This window comes from Quercus robur, chromosome 9 (assembly GCF_932294415.1).
Source record: "Quercus robur chromosome 9, dhQueRobu3.1, whole genome shotgun sequence".
NCBI classification, from domain to species: Eukaryota; Viridiplantae; Streptophyta; class Magnoliopsida; order Fagales; family Fagaceae; genus Quercus; species Quercus robur.
In genome coordinates this window covers 6,673,367-6,686,197 of record NC_065542.1, presented here as the reverse complement: position 1 = coordinate 6,686,197, position 12,831 = coordinate 6,673,367, and the positions used below count along the sequence as shown (strand labels likewise).

At 34.7% G+C, this 12,831-nt stretch overlaps 1 pseudogene; it reads right to left on the bottom strand.

Annotated features, from left to right (window-relative positions):
• Positions 1 to 2,042: 2,042 nt before the first annotated feature.
• Positions 2,043 to 6,269, bottom strand: LOC126700648 (benzyl alcohol O-benzoyltransferase-like; annotated as a pseudogene).
• Between the last annotated feature and the right edge of the window lie 6,562 nt (positions 6,270 to 12,831).

Sequence of the window (12,831 nt, the reverse complement as noted above, 5' to 3'; positions counted from 1 at the left end):
ATTATGACTTAGTAAGGCTAACACCTTCACTTGCATCATCTTCAGAAGCAATAACATTGTTGGCAAATGGTGGTAAAGTAGTTGAAGCTTGACTTTGGCAGACTTGAACTTGTAGCCAGGAGGGTATCCGTGCAACTTCTAGCACTTGTCAACCACATGATCCATAGCACCACAGTGAGTACATTGTGGCCTACCTTTCTTAGCATTCTTAACATTATTTGCTACTAAAACTGAAGCTAAAGCAGCTGCAGTGTCAATCTGCATCTTCTTGGCAGCACCTACCTTCCTTTGCTTCTCATCTTGAAGTATAAGAGAGAAAATTTTGCTCAAGGGAGGCACATGATCCATAAGAAGAATCTGTCCTCTAACAGCAGCATAAGTCTCATTCAACCTCATAAAAAAAGACATTGTACAGTCCTCTACTTGATGACCACAGGTACAGGTCCTAAAATTGGTGAATTCATCCCAAAGTCCCTTAAACTTTGTGTGATATGCATTGATGGATAAATTCTCTTGAGTCAAAGCACTAATCTCCTTTCTTAGCTTAAAAATTCTGGGTCCATTGCCTTGCCCATACCTATACTGCAAGTCAATCCATACATCTTTGGCAGTCTTGAAATACACTATACTTGGTTGTAAATCCTTAGAGACAGAATTAAACAACCAAGCTAAGACTGTGCTGTTACACTTACACCAGGCTGTGTAATAGGGATGATCAACATATTGAGGCTAGGGAATAGAGCCATCAATGAACCCTAGTTTGGTCTTGGCATCCAAAGAGATTAAAATAGCCCTACTCCAAGTGTTATAATTCTCCTCAGTAAAAGGTTGAACAACCAATGAAACACTAGGATTATCACCACTGGATAGGAAATATGGACTAGAGGAATTTTCCCAAGGCTGGGCAGTACGAGTAGTTGCACTAGATGTACTTTCAGTCATACTTGGTACAATGGTGAAGATACAGAATCCCAAACAAGAATTAATGAAAGGAAAAACTGGAATTGACTTTCCAGAGAGTTCTTCAAAGAACAAGCAATGAAAGCAACCAAAATCAAATTAAGATTCAATTTACAATCTTGATGAAATCACAACAGAGAACTACAAATTGGGAATTGAAACCCTAAAACTGGAAAGAAATCAAATCAAGATTCAATTTGCAATCTTGATGAACTCACTGCAAACTGGGAATTGAAACCCTAAGATTGGAAAGAAAACAAATTCCAATCATGAAGAAGAGAATCTAGATTTCAATATGCCAAAGAAATCAAGATGATGAACTTAGTGCAAGAATCAATCAGGAACACAATGAAGAAAATTTCTAATTGATCTGAAAGAAGCACCAAGAAATTGAAAGAAAGAAAGAAAAAAAAATTGAACTAAGAAGAGTCAGAGAATACTAGACGTGAATGATTCTCTGAGCTAGTTCAGCTCTGATACCATATTGAAATCAAATGCAAGCTCGAAGGTTCAGCAATGGAGGAAGTGAAGAGAGAATGAACATTACAGAGAGAATGAGCTTGTGAAAAATGATTCCATATATATTAAATATCTACTCTGTTTCTTATATATAGGAGCAGAGGAGTGGTAAGCTACAAGCTACATAACAGAAAAACTAACCTATCCAATTTAATCATGACAAGTGTCATTACTAATGTAACTAATAAACCTACTCTTATGTACAAACGACATGCCGTTTTGTACACCTAATACAAAATCATTTATTTACACGGTAAGTAGCTTAAGCAACAGTAACTGAACAATTGCATTCTGTGCTTCAAACCAGCTTTAGTTTCTAATAATATGGTTATTGAACTCCTTTTCCTCTCCCTTGTGTGTGTGTTTTTTTCTCAAAAAAAAAAAAAAAAACCCTGATATGGTTATTACAAATTTCATTACACAAGCCTACAAATTTTTCTTTGAAAAAGAAAAAGAGTCTTACGAATGGTGTATTTTCGGTTGAAAACAAAACAAAAAATTAATGTAAAAATCTATTACAAGTTTTTTTTTTTGGAGAGAAAATGATAGTAGACTTTATTCAATTAAATCACTTTGTACAATGGGGAAGAAGAAAGAGGGCATTCTTCTAACCAAACAATGAGCTCCTCATTCTCTTTTGCAGCACTAGCTAAAGCTAATGCAGCACGATTACATCGCAAAGGTATACTATGAAAAGATATAAAAGAAAAACTATCTCTAATTAAACCAATGTCTTCAATGATCCAAGCAGCTTCTAAACAACAGATTCTATCCGAATTCAAGAGGTCCACAAGTTCCACAAAGTTGCATTCCACCATCACGTTATAGAAACTATTATTTTGACAAAACAAAAAAGCCAATCTCATTACTGTAGCTGCTGTACAGAGGGGGTTTAGATTCTTCTGCAGACGATGACATGATGCCACTAAAACTTCCCCCTTATTGTTCCTTATAAGAAAACCAAAACCCACAGAGGTGTTCTTCTTCGATTGGGAAATTGCTAGATTGAGTTTATGGATTGAATCAGAATTTGGTGGCTGCCACTTCATTTTCTACACTTCAGCAACTTAGTTTTGTTTTTGCTGCACTTCCATGAATTCTAACCTGTAAAGTTCAGCCCGAGCCCATAAATCCTTATATGAAGCAATTTTATTCTCAAATATCAGCTTGTTTCTGTAGTTCCAAATCATCCAACATGCGATACAAAGAGTGTCAAAATCTGCAGAATTCAAGTTTTTTAAGGCAGCCTCCATTGCATCAATAAAACTGATCTGTTGTGGTAGCTGAAGACCATTCTAGAACTGAGTTTGCAACCAAATAGATTGTGCATCAATAAGACTATATCCATTTATAGATATAGTATTTTTTTTTCTTCTTATAATTGATTTTCTCCATTTAAACTAGAAGCCACAATCACTCTTATTTAATTATTAATTAATTTCTAGAAAAGAGCACAACACACGCCATAATGCATGATTTCGATCACTTTATCACATTGAGTGGATTTACATTTTACATGCTAGAGACAATAAATTTGGACAATCCATCCAACTCCTTAATGAATATTTCCATAGCTGGAGTTGGCAAGCAAATTGGAACTATAATCCCATCCTTTCCCATTCCGTTCTTAGAAGGAATAAACGGGCAAATCACACCAGGTATAGCCTTGACCCCACCTTTGGCCAAAATGGCCAATTGGCCTTAAAATTGTAACTATCTAGTTAGTAGGCGCTGTTTAGAAACATATTTTGTTTATAGCATCTCGAGTCTTAAAGACTCGATTTTGATCTTCAAAATCGAGTCTTTGAGGCTCGGTTTGTAGCTTGGACCAACTCTGATGTGGCAGAACTGCCACATGGCATTTACATGGAAATCGAGTCTCTAAGACTCGATTTCTAACCCCTATATATACCACTTAGACCAAACACCAGAGAATTAGAGGAAAAACCCAGAGAAAAAAAAAAAGAAAAAAGAAAAGAAAACCAGAAACAGAGAGGGAGAGAAGATCGAGATCGGAGACCCAGGCGCGCGCGGCATGACCAGAAACTGATCAGCGACCTAGGCGGCCTGGGGCTTGCGCCGGCCAGCGTTGAGCGCGGCCAGGGGCTCGCGCTCGGCCTAAGGCTGTCGTGAGCCCCAGGCCGGCGCGAGCCCCTGGCCGCGCGCGACGCTGGCCGGCGCGAGCCCCAGGCCGCGCTGGTGAGGTTTAGCAGTGAGGTTCTCTGTTTCTCTCCCTCTGATCTGATCTGAGTAGCTATGTGTTTCTCTTTCTCTCCCTCTGATCTAATCTGATCTACGTTCTTAAATTTGTTTTGGGTATTTCGGCATGTAGAGACTTAGAATTTTTTTTAAAAAATTTTGGGTTTGAAATCGGGTCTTAGAGACTCGATTTTCAGGTGGATACCCATGTGGACAAAGTGCCATATCAGAACTAAAGTGCCATATCAGAACTGGTCTAAGTGGTCTAAGCATACAAATCGAGCCTCAAAGACTCGATTTTGAAGCCCAAAATCGAGTCTTTAAGACTCGAGATGCTATAAACAAAGTATGTTTCTAAACGGCGCCTACTAACTAGATAGTTACGATTTTAAGGCCAGTTGGCCATTTTGGCCCCCACCTTTGGCTGCCCCACCATAAACTGGTTTGCCCACCCAAAACCTACCTCTATAAACTCGACACGTGTCAAATTCGACACAAGGAAGGTCCTCACCACAGTGAAGTGGGGCCTACCCCTAATGACTAACATATTAGCCAATGATTGCATGTACTCCTCATTTATCTTATTCTTCGCTTTCTTCACCAATTCCAAAGCATAACCCAATGGTTTCTTACATAATTTCTCTACAGTTGTAACCCGCAGGCAATGCAAACTGTTACCGTAATAACCGATTGGTAATGCAGGGTTAAATTTTGCACATGCATTGACTGTGAAAATAGTGCGGACCTCCTCGTCTGGGTCAGGTTGGATCGCTATGGTGTGACAATGCCAGAGATAGGCTGTGAGTAACTCAAATGTAAAGCATTGGCTTAGGTGGTGTGGCAGAAATCTCAGTGGGTTCGAAGAAGGAGCAGTGGGACATGTCATCGAGTGGGATAATGGTGCCTTTAGTGTCGGACACTTCGTCATACTCGCGATGCGTGTATGTCACACGCGGTGGGTCACACGCGTCAAGGAGATGTCTCTGCCATACCGGTTGAATGGATGGGGAACTTGCACTGTACACTACCTCGCCTACGACCATCATGAATTGGACAAGTCCGACTCCGTCGCTTATGGTGTGGTTAAGACCTATGGCGAAGATGAATCCACTGCACTTGAGGCGCGTAACCTGTTAGGTCAAATCAACACAATGTTATGGTATTGATATATTTTTGTTTATACTTGTGCAGATATGAGATTGGTGGCAAAAAGACATTTTTTGTGGCACTACTTGAACTTAGTTTCATTTTTGTAATGTATGGAGAAGACATCATTTATCTATATATTGTTGTAATTACTTTGTGAACAACTAATTCCAATGATTTTAATAGTATAATGGTTCTTTATTTCTTTTTTAGATTGTATGGATGTTTGTTTATGGATGTGGTTGGGAATGAATGGATGTGGTTGGAAATGAATAGGTTAATTTAATGGCAAGTAAATGTAAATAACACTAATAAAAAAAAAAGTGGTGATGAAAAGTTTTGTCACCAATATCTAACTTTAAGCAAAAATTGGTGATGAAATAATTCGTCACCTAAACTATTGGAATTAAAAAATATATATATATATATATACACAATTGGTAATGGAGTATTTCATCACCTTATATAGTCAAATAAAAAAAATTACAAATTAAAAATCATTGATGACAAATTTATTTCGTCTTTAAAAATCATATTACGCGACAAAAATATTAGGTGACGAATTGTGATGAATGCTGTTTCATCGCCATATATCTTCGGCGACAAAATAATGACATATTGTGTCGATAAGTGTCGTCACCATAGCCCACTTTTGTTGTAGTGCAATTATTAGGACCAGTGAGAGTGTTCGAGGATCAAATCGTCAGATTGACACAAGGATAGTAGAACCTATAATTATAATTCATAATATAAGTAAAAGAAATATTGAACAAAAGTAATTTTGACACAAATTAGTATAAAAAGTCAATTGTCAAGTTGTCCTGTTGTAGACAAGAAAGTAGGTGTTTTTTTTATTTTTTAACAATGTACTCAATTTTTTTTTTAATTTATTATTTTTTTTATGAGAGTAAAAGTACTAATGGGCAATCATCCAACAAATTGTTTTCTTGTTATAATCATCCAATCATCCAACAACTTAGATGTTGTATGAGTTCTTTAACCAAATATGTACCTGAATATGCAATAATGGGCAATTAAGGATCCCTCCAGAGTCAGGAACTTCAAAAAGGAGCTCCTCCCAGCATGGAAATGGCGGTCGTTGAGGTGCATCACCAAACTGTTCAAGTGTAACTTCAGCATCAGCCTCAATGAACATGATACTCTCACCAGTACATTCTACTACAAGCTTTCGGCCAGGTCCTTCCCTAATCCTACCAGCAAGTGTTTTTGCAAGTGCCTCTCTAATGACTCTCACAGGGTCTCTACCTTGCATTGACGGATCATATTTATAGAATTGTACGAATGGAATTTGAAATCAAAGGCCCTCTTGGTCATCAATATCAGAAAGTTGTTTGAATTCATGGGGTGTGGGTTTAGCTTGGGACAACTAGTTCTAGTTTGCACCTTCTTACTGTGAACACTAGAGAGGTGGCTGGTGGTGCCATGACAAGAAGAAAGGTGGTTTGATGAGAGTATATAAGAATAATAATAATAATAAATTTTCAATGGTTGTTGTAGTAGTATGAGTTATGATGTTTTTCGAAGTCGAATTTATAGCAAGCAAGTGAAGGATAATTAAAACGTACTTTCACCTTTTAATAGAGAGAAATAACAATTGCGATTCTTTCTATCGGAGACAGATCGAGAGAGATCTACAGTCCAAAATGAACATGTGGATGCAAAGATAGAATTTCTGTTTGGGAATTGATCAATCACTGTTGAAGGTGAAAAATGACGAGAAAATACACCATACATCGGATGCATGTTTCCTTCCTCTCACATAGAGGCGAACTTTACATGTGTGGGGTCCACCTACATGTGAGAGGGAGGAAACGAGAAGGTATTTGATATTAAATGATACAATGTCAGCAGTATCAAGGAGAAAATTGACATTTGCCCCTTTTGTCAAAACTTTTCAGCAAAATACTTCATATATGAAATTATTTAGGGAAATGCCTCTGTTTTGAAACTTGATTTTTTAAAAATTGAGTTTCAATTTAAAACTCGATTTTTAGACAATCGAATTATAGCGAACTGATTTTTTTTTTTTTTTTTTTTTTTTAGGAACTCGAGTTCATGTAACTCGAGTTCCACGTGAAGTACTCGAATTCCGTGTGAAGTACTCGAGTTCCTTGAAAAAATTCAAGTGGAACTTGAGTTCCATGAAATCAAGTACTTTACATGGAGCTTGAGTCCCCAAAAAAAAAAAAAAAAAATCAGTCTACGTTCGCTATAACTCGATGTTCCAAAAATCGAGTTTTACATTTGAAACTCAATTTTTAGAAAATTGAGTTTCAAATAGGGGCATTTCCCTAATTAGTTTAAGAAATGAGGCATTTTGTTGAAAAGTTTGTGAGAAAGGGGTAAAAGCCCATTTTGGCTGTAGTATCAAAGTCCAGTAAGTGTGAGACATGTCAGTAAAAAATAACTATTTCATTAATAAATAAAAGACATGTGTTAATGGGTAGTTATTTTTATATATATATCTATTATTTATTGAGTTTTGATACGGATGACATGGTATCATTTAATACAAAATACTTTTTTGGAAAGAATCATGTATCTGATGCGTGGTGTACCAACTCGAAAATGACAAACAAAAGTACAAAGGGCGGGGAGCATGAGAGGATGGCATGCATTATCACTTATATCCCCATTCAACAGTTATTTCTTATTGTATTTTTGTTTATTTTTTAGTAGTCAAAATTTTACTTAGAATTCTCATTTAGTTTTTTCTAGCTTGGATTGCACACTCCCCAAATTTTATGGTTTCCCTTGTGATCTGGTGGTGCAGAATATCCTAATAACATGACAACCATTTATGCCAGTATCTATCATGAAGCAGTTTAAACTTGATGCTGAAAAGTTCAATACCTTTTTTTTTTGGGGGGGGGGTAAAAAATATATATGCATTAATGGCAGCATAAGATATAATACATGCATATTGCCTATATTTTCATTCATTCGTCGCATTTTTAGCTTCTCACATAGTCACTCTTAGCTCTGAATGTGCATATTGCCTATCTTCATTCAGTCATCGCACTGGGTATCTCACACTCTTGCTCGCTAGTCACAACAGTCATTAGTAAATGACTTTTGTTAATGGACGTCTTTGAAAGCGTTTTGAAAACTTTAAAAGGGTCTAACCTTAATTAAGAAATACCAAAAACTAATAAAAATTTGAATTTCAAGTTGAAATTAACTCCACTCCTTATAAAAACTAGGGCGGTGTCACAATGTGTGCAAATACACATTGCCTAAATCAAAACAAACAAAGAGAAAGGTGCCTGGCCATTTGGTTTTTAGTAAATACAAATTATTTAATTTTTTATGCATCAATTGATTATGCTCTTAAATACAAGTAGTATTAAAATATAATTTATAATTTATAATTTATTTCCTTTTGTATGGCCCATCACAACTTTATAAATTTTCAATTGTTGCATTAATTTGATTGTTTAATTCTTAAAAAAAAAAAAATACTGCGTCTAAATTAAGTTTGGATTAAATGAAACCGTTAAGGTTCATCCAAACTTCAAAAACCTTTGCACAATTTTATTTTAATCCAAATCTTAAAAAGCCAAAAATGAAGCAAAAAAGAGTTTGTAGAAATAAAGTGTATTAGGGCCAAACTAAAACGGGTAAGTTGTAATTACTTTTGAGTTCTGCTGTGTATATATATTTGAAGGGTCTAGTTATGGCATGCATTAGTATACTATTTTAATAAATTTTTTTTTATAGAAATTTGAAAAAGTTGTCAAAAAAGTTAGTCATTTTTTTATAAAATGGTGTACATCATTTGCAGCAGTGGAGCTAAATAGTTATATAGCTATTTTAGCTCCACAAAAACACAAAAAACTACCATCCATCAGTGGAGCTAAATCTATTTTTTTAGCTTCATTGTTACAGTGTACATCTATAGATAGATGTGCATTGTAGCTGAGAGCTAAAAAAAAATTTATTCTAGCCGAGGATTAAAATAATACAACTTGCTTCTTCTTTTTTTCATTCTTTTATCACACCGTGCCTCTCTCTCTCTCATTCACTCTCATCTCATTTGAAGCTCATCTCTCTCAAGCTCACTCTCTCAACGTCACTCTCTTAGACCCATGCTGTCCCAAGTTGTTGTCCACCTCAAACCCACGCCGTCCCAAGCTGCCGATCAGCCTTAGACCCATGCCGCCGATCTGCCATTCGCCACAGACCCATGGGTAGAGTGATGAGATCGAAGTTGAGAGAGAGATGTAGCATAATCAGAAACCAAAGCATCAACGAGGATGTTGACAACGTGGGCAGCATCGATGCGTGGGTTTGTCTCCAATTTGTGTTGGGTTTGTCTCCGGTTGGTGATTTTGTTTGGTCTAGATTGAGGATTTGGGTTTATTTATTTTTTATTTTTAATTTTTTGCTGTGGACTGGTGGTGGTGGTGGTGGATGTTTGTGCTGTGTTGGGTGTGGGTTGCTATGTTTGGTTACCAAGAAACTCTAAGAAAATCTAGGGACTTTGTGTGGATATATTATTTTATTGTAGTAGATATATTATTTTATTGTGATGTTTATATTATTTTATTGTGTTGAAAGCTAAAATAGATCCACTGCTACAGCATATGAGTAGGTAAAATAAATAAAGTAACTTTTTATGGTACCAAATAGCTATATTTTTAGTTTCACTGCTGTGGATGCAATGTATACCCTAAGCCATGCATTAGTAAAACCTATATTTGAAATAGAATTCTGTTGTATTGAAGCACCCTCGTTGTTCTTGTCACAAGCCCTCTTTAATTTCTGCACTTTTTGACCTTAGTTACATATCATTACATGAAGGCAATCATATTTTTTTGTCCATACAAATACTGCCAGGCACAGGTTTAAAGGCAAAGAGTAAAAAAAAAAAAAAATGTTTGTTCCTAAATTTCCGTTCGTTGTCGTGCTGCAAGAATCAAATGTAGTTAGTGTAGAAAATGGAAAATGAGTCTTCACATAGCTCACAACAAATATTAAATAATTTAATATTTATCTCATATATATATATATATATATATAGCGAAATGTTATGTCCACAATACTTTCACAACAAATTCTATGGACAAAATGGGCTTTTGCCCTTTTTGGGCAAATTAATTAGCTTTTTACCCTTCTTCCCAAACTAAATAGGGAAATACCCCTCTTTTGAAAATCGAGTTTCTCAAAATCGAGTTAAAAAAAAAAATTCTGGAGCCCTATAGTGACATTTTTAAGGACCTATAGTGACATTTTAAGAACCTATAGTGATGTTTTATAATTTGATATCCATAAAATCGAGTTATAGTCAATAAAATTGCCTATAACTCGATTTTATGGATATCGAATTACAAAACGCCACTATAGGTCCTTATAAACGTCACTATAGGTTCTTGAAAACGTCACTATAGGACTTAAATTGATTTTGAAAAACTTGATTTTCAAAAAAGGGGTATTTCCCTATTTAGTTTGGGAATAAGGGCAAAAGGCTAATTAATTTGCCCGAAAAGGGCAGAAGTCCATTTTGTCCCAAATTCTATATAGCAGATTGTTATTGGTGAGACAAAAAAGTAATTTTAATGGTAGGTTCAAATTATAACCAACAACAACTAACCATCTATAATTTGTTGTGAAAATATTATGAACATAGTACTTTTCATATATATATATATATAGGGGCAGTTCCACTTGAAACCCCGCGGGTTCAAATGAACCCCCTGAATTGGACCAAAAAAATATTTTTATAATATTTTTTATCTTATTTTTCCTGTTTTGGCACTTAAAATAAAAATTTGAACACTCTAACCTTAAGCCCAATTGAAATAAACTTAAATATGATCATCTTAATTCTTAACAATATCTTGACCTTTTTAAACACAAAGAAAAATCTCAATAACAAACCAAGTTGATCTAAAATTTAGGAAAAAAATTTAATTAGCCCAACAACAAAACTAGAATTTGCTAATCTTAAACCTTAGAAAAAGCTCATTTAGATCTTAACAAATTTTAAATAAATAAATCAAATGGGAAATTAGTGGATGAATGATTGCTTGACTATGTACATTGAAACATATGTAGCTAATAGGATTGATAATGAAGGTATCATGCAACAATTTCAAAATATGAAATATCGTAGAAGACAATTGTAAAACTTTTTGCATTAAGATTTTGTTTTTTTTGTGATGTCGATATATATAATTTATCTTTTGTTTAAAATTTTGTATAATTTATGTTTCTTATTGAACCCCCCTAGAAAATAATCTTGTAGCCACCACTGTGTGTGTGTATATATATATAAAGATAGAGAGAGATGCAAATTTTTTAATAACCATTTATGTGTAACAGTATTATTCTAAAAAATATTTATGTAAAATAGTGTCTGGTGTTTAATAAATAATGAGTCATATAAATCAAAACTTGACACCTTAATTATATATTAAAAAAAAGTCAAATTTTGATAAGGATTTGGTGTAAAATTCACTTTTACACCCTCCAATAATATTGTGTCATGCACATCATAATACTACAAACAAGAGGTTAGATGTGGCCACACATGATTACACTTCCGTTATTAGAAAATTAAAACCTAATCCAGGGATGGAGGGAGACTTGTACAAGGGGGGGCAATGGCCCCCTCTTATTTTTTTTTTTTCAAAAAAAATATTAATATATATAAGTACCAATTTTAGCAATCTTGTTCTATAAAATTACACTTTGCTCCCCTTAACAATATCGTTGATTCTTTTAAGTGTACTACTATAACTACAAACTTTTATACAATATTTTTACAAACTATTGAGGTAGTAAATTCTTATTGGTTTGCATCTGGGCCCATCACTTACATCACATTTTTACTTACTAATAATTGCTCACCACATTACCAATTTTTAAAAAAGTGTGTAACTTTAGCATTTTCCTCATTTTAAAGACTAGATCTAAAATCTAAAACAAAATAAATAAGCCCAAAAAATAACCCAACAACAAAAATTACCAATAATAAAGTTAAAAACAATTAAGCCCAATCAACTAATTTTACCCAAAACAAACAATCTGACACTTAAAATTTTTGAACAAAATAATGTTGTTCATACCTAGATGCACACATAAAAAACACAAATAAATAAATAAATAAACCATTAGTTGTTAAGCAACAGAGTCAAAGGCTAGAGCCGCCACACGCAACCAATAGCAAAACCGTCCCCCCTGACCTTAAGTCCTGGCTCTGTCCCAGACCTAATCCAAACTTCTTCCACTGCAAGCTATTGAAGATCAGCTGGGTCGAGAAGCTTCCACCGACGACGTTGGAGTCTATAAAAGACGCCGGAGCTGCCATGGACATGGTGGTTCTAAGCCGAATCTTGAAGTTTTGGTATTAACCCAACATCCTTGTCCAATATTCCAAAGGATTACTTTAGCAAAGAAGCAAGTCTTTATGTAGAAATTGAAAATCTAAGTCAACCCAACCTCCTTTCCTCAAAACAAAAGGAAACAGTACGCGATAAGAGAGAATAAATTAATTTCCTCCTTTAGCAAAAGAAAAGAAAATAACGTTTAAGTTTCCCTCATATCCAAAGCTTATATTGTTTGACAATGATCTTTTCTTAAAACATCAAGAAAACAAGTCCTTGGTGACTTCGGCATATATTCTAGACTCCAACGTCGCCCACAGCATCTTTGGCAGCGTGTATGGGTAACAGGTTGAAGGTTGCTTTGGGTTTTAATTTTATTATTACTAACGTATGACCCGCGCAATGCGCAGACTACTTTTATTTATTATTCATGGAAAAATATGTAAAATCATAAAAATATTATGAAAACTCCATAGATAATTAAAATTAAATAAACTGCTTTTTTTAAAAGAAAATGAAAAGGAAAAAAAGAAAGGAAAAAAGTTCCAATTTATTTTTATTTTTCTTAATTATTATTATTTTTTAAAATGATGAGAAACTCTCTTAAAATTGAAGGTGTGTTTATGCATTAAATATGGTCAAATGAAGAAAATACAAA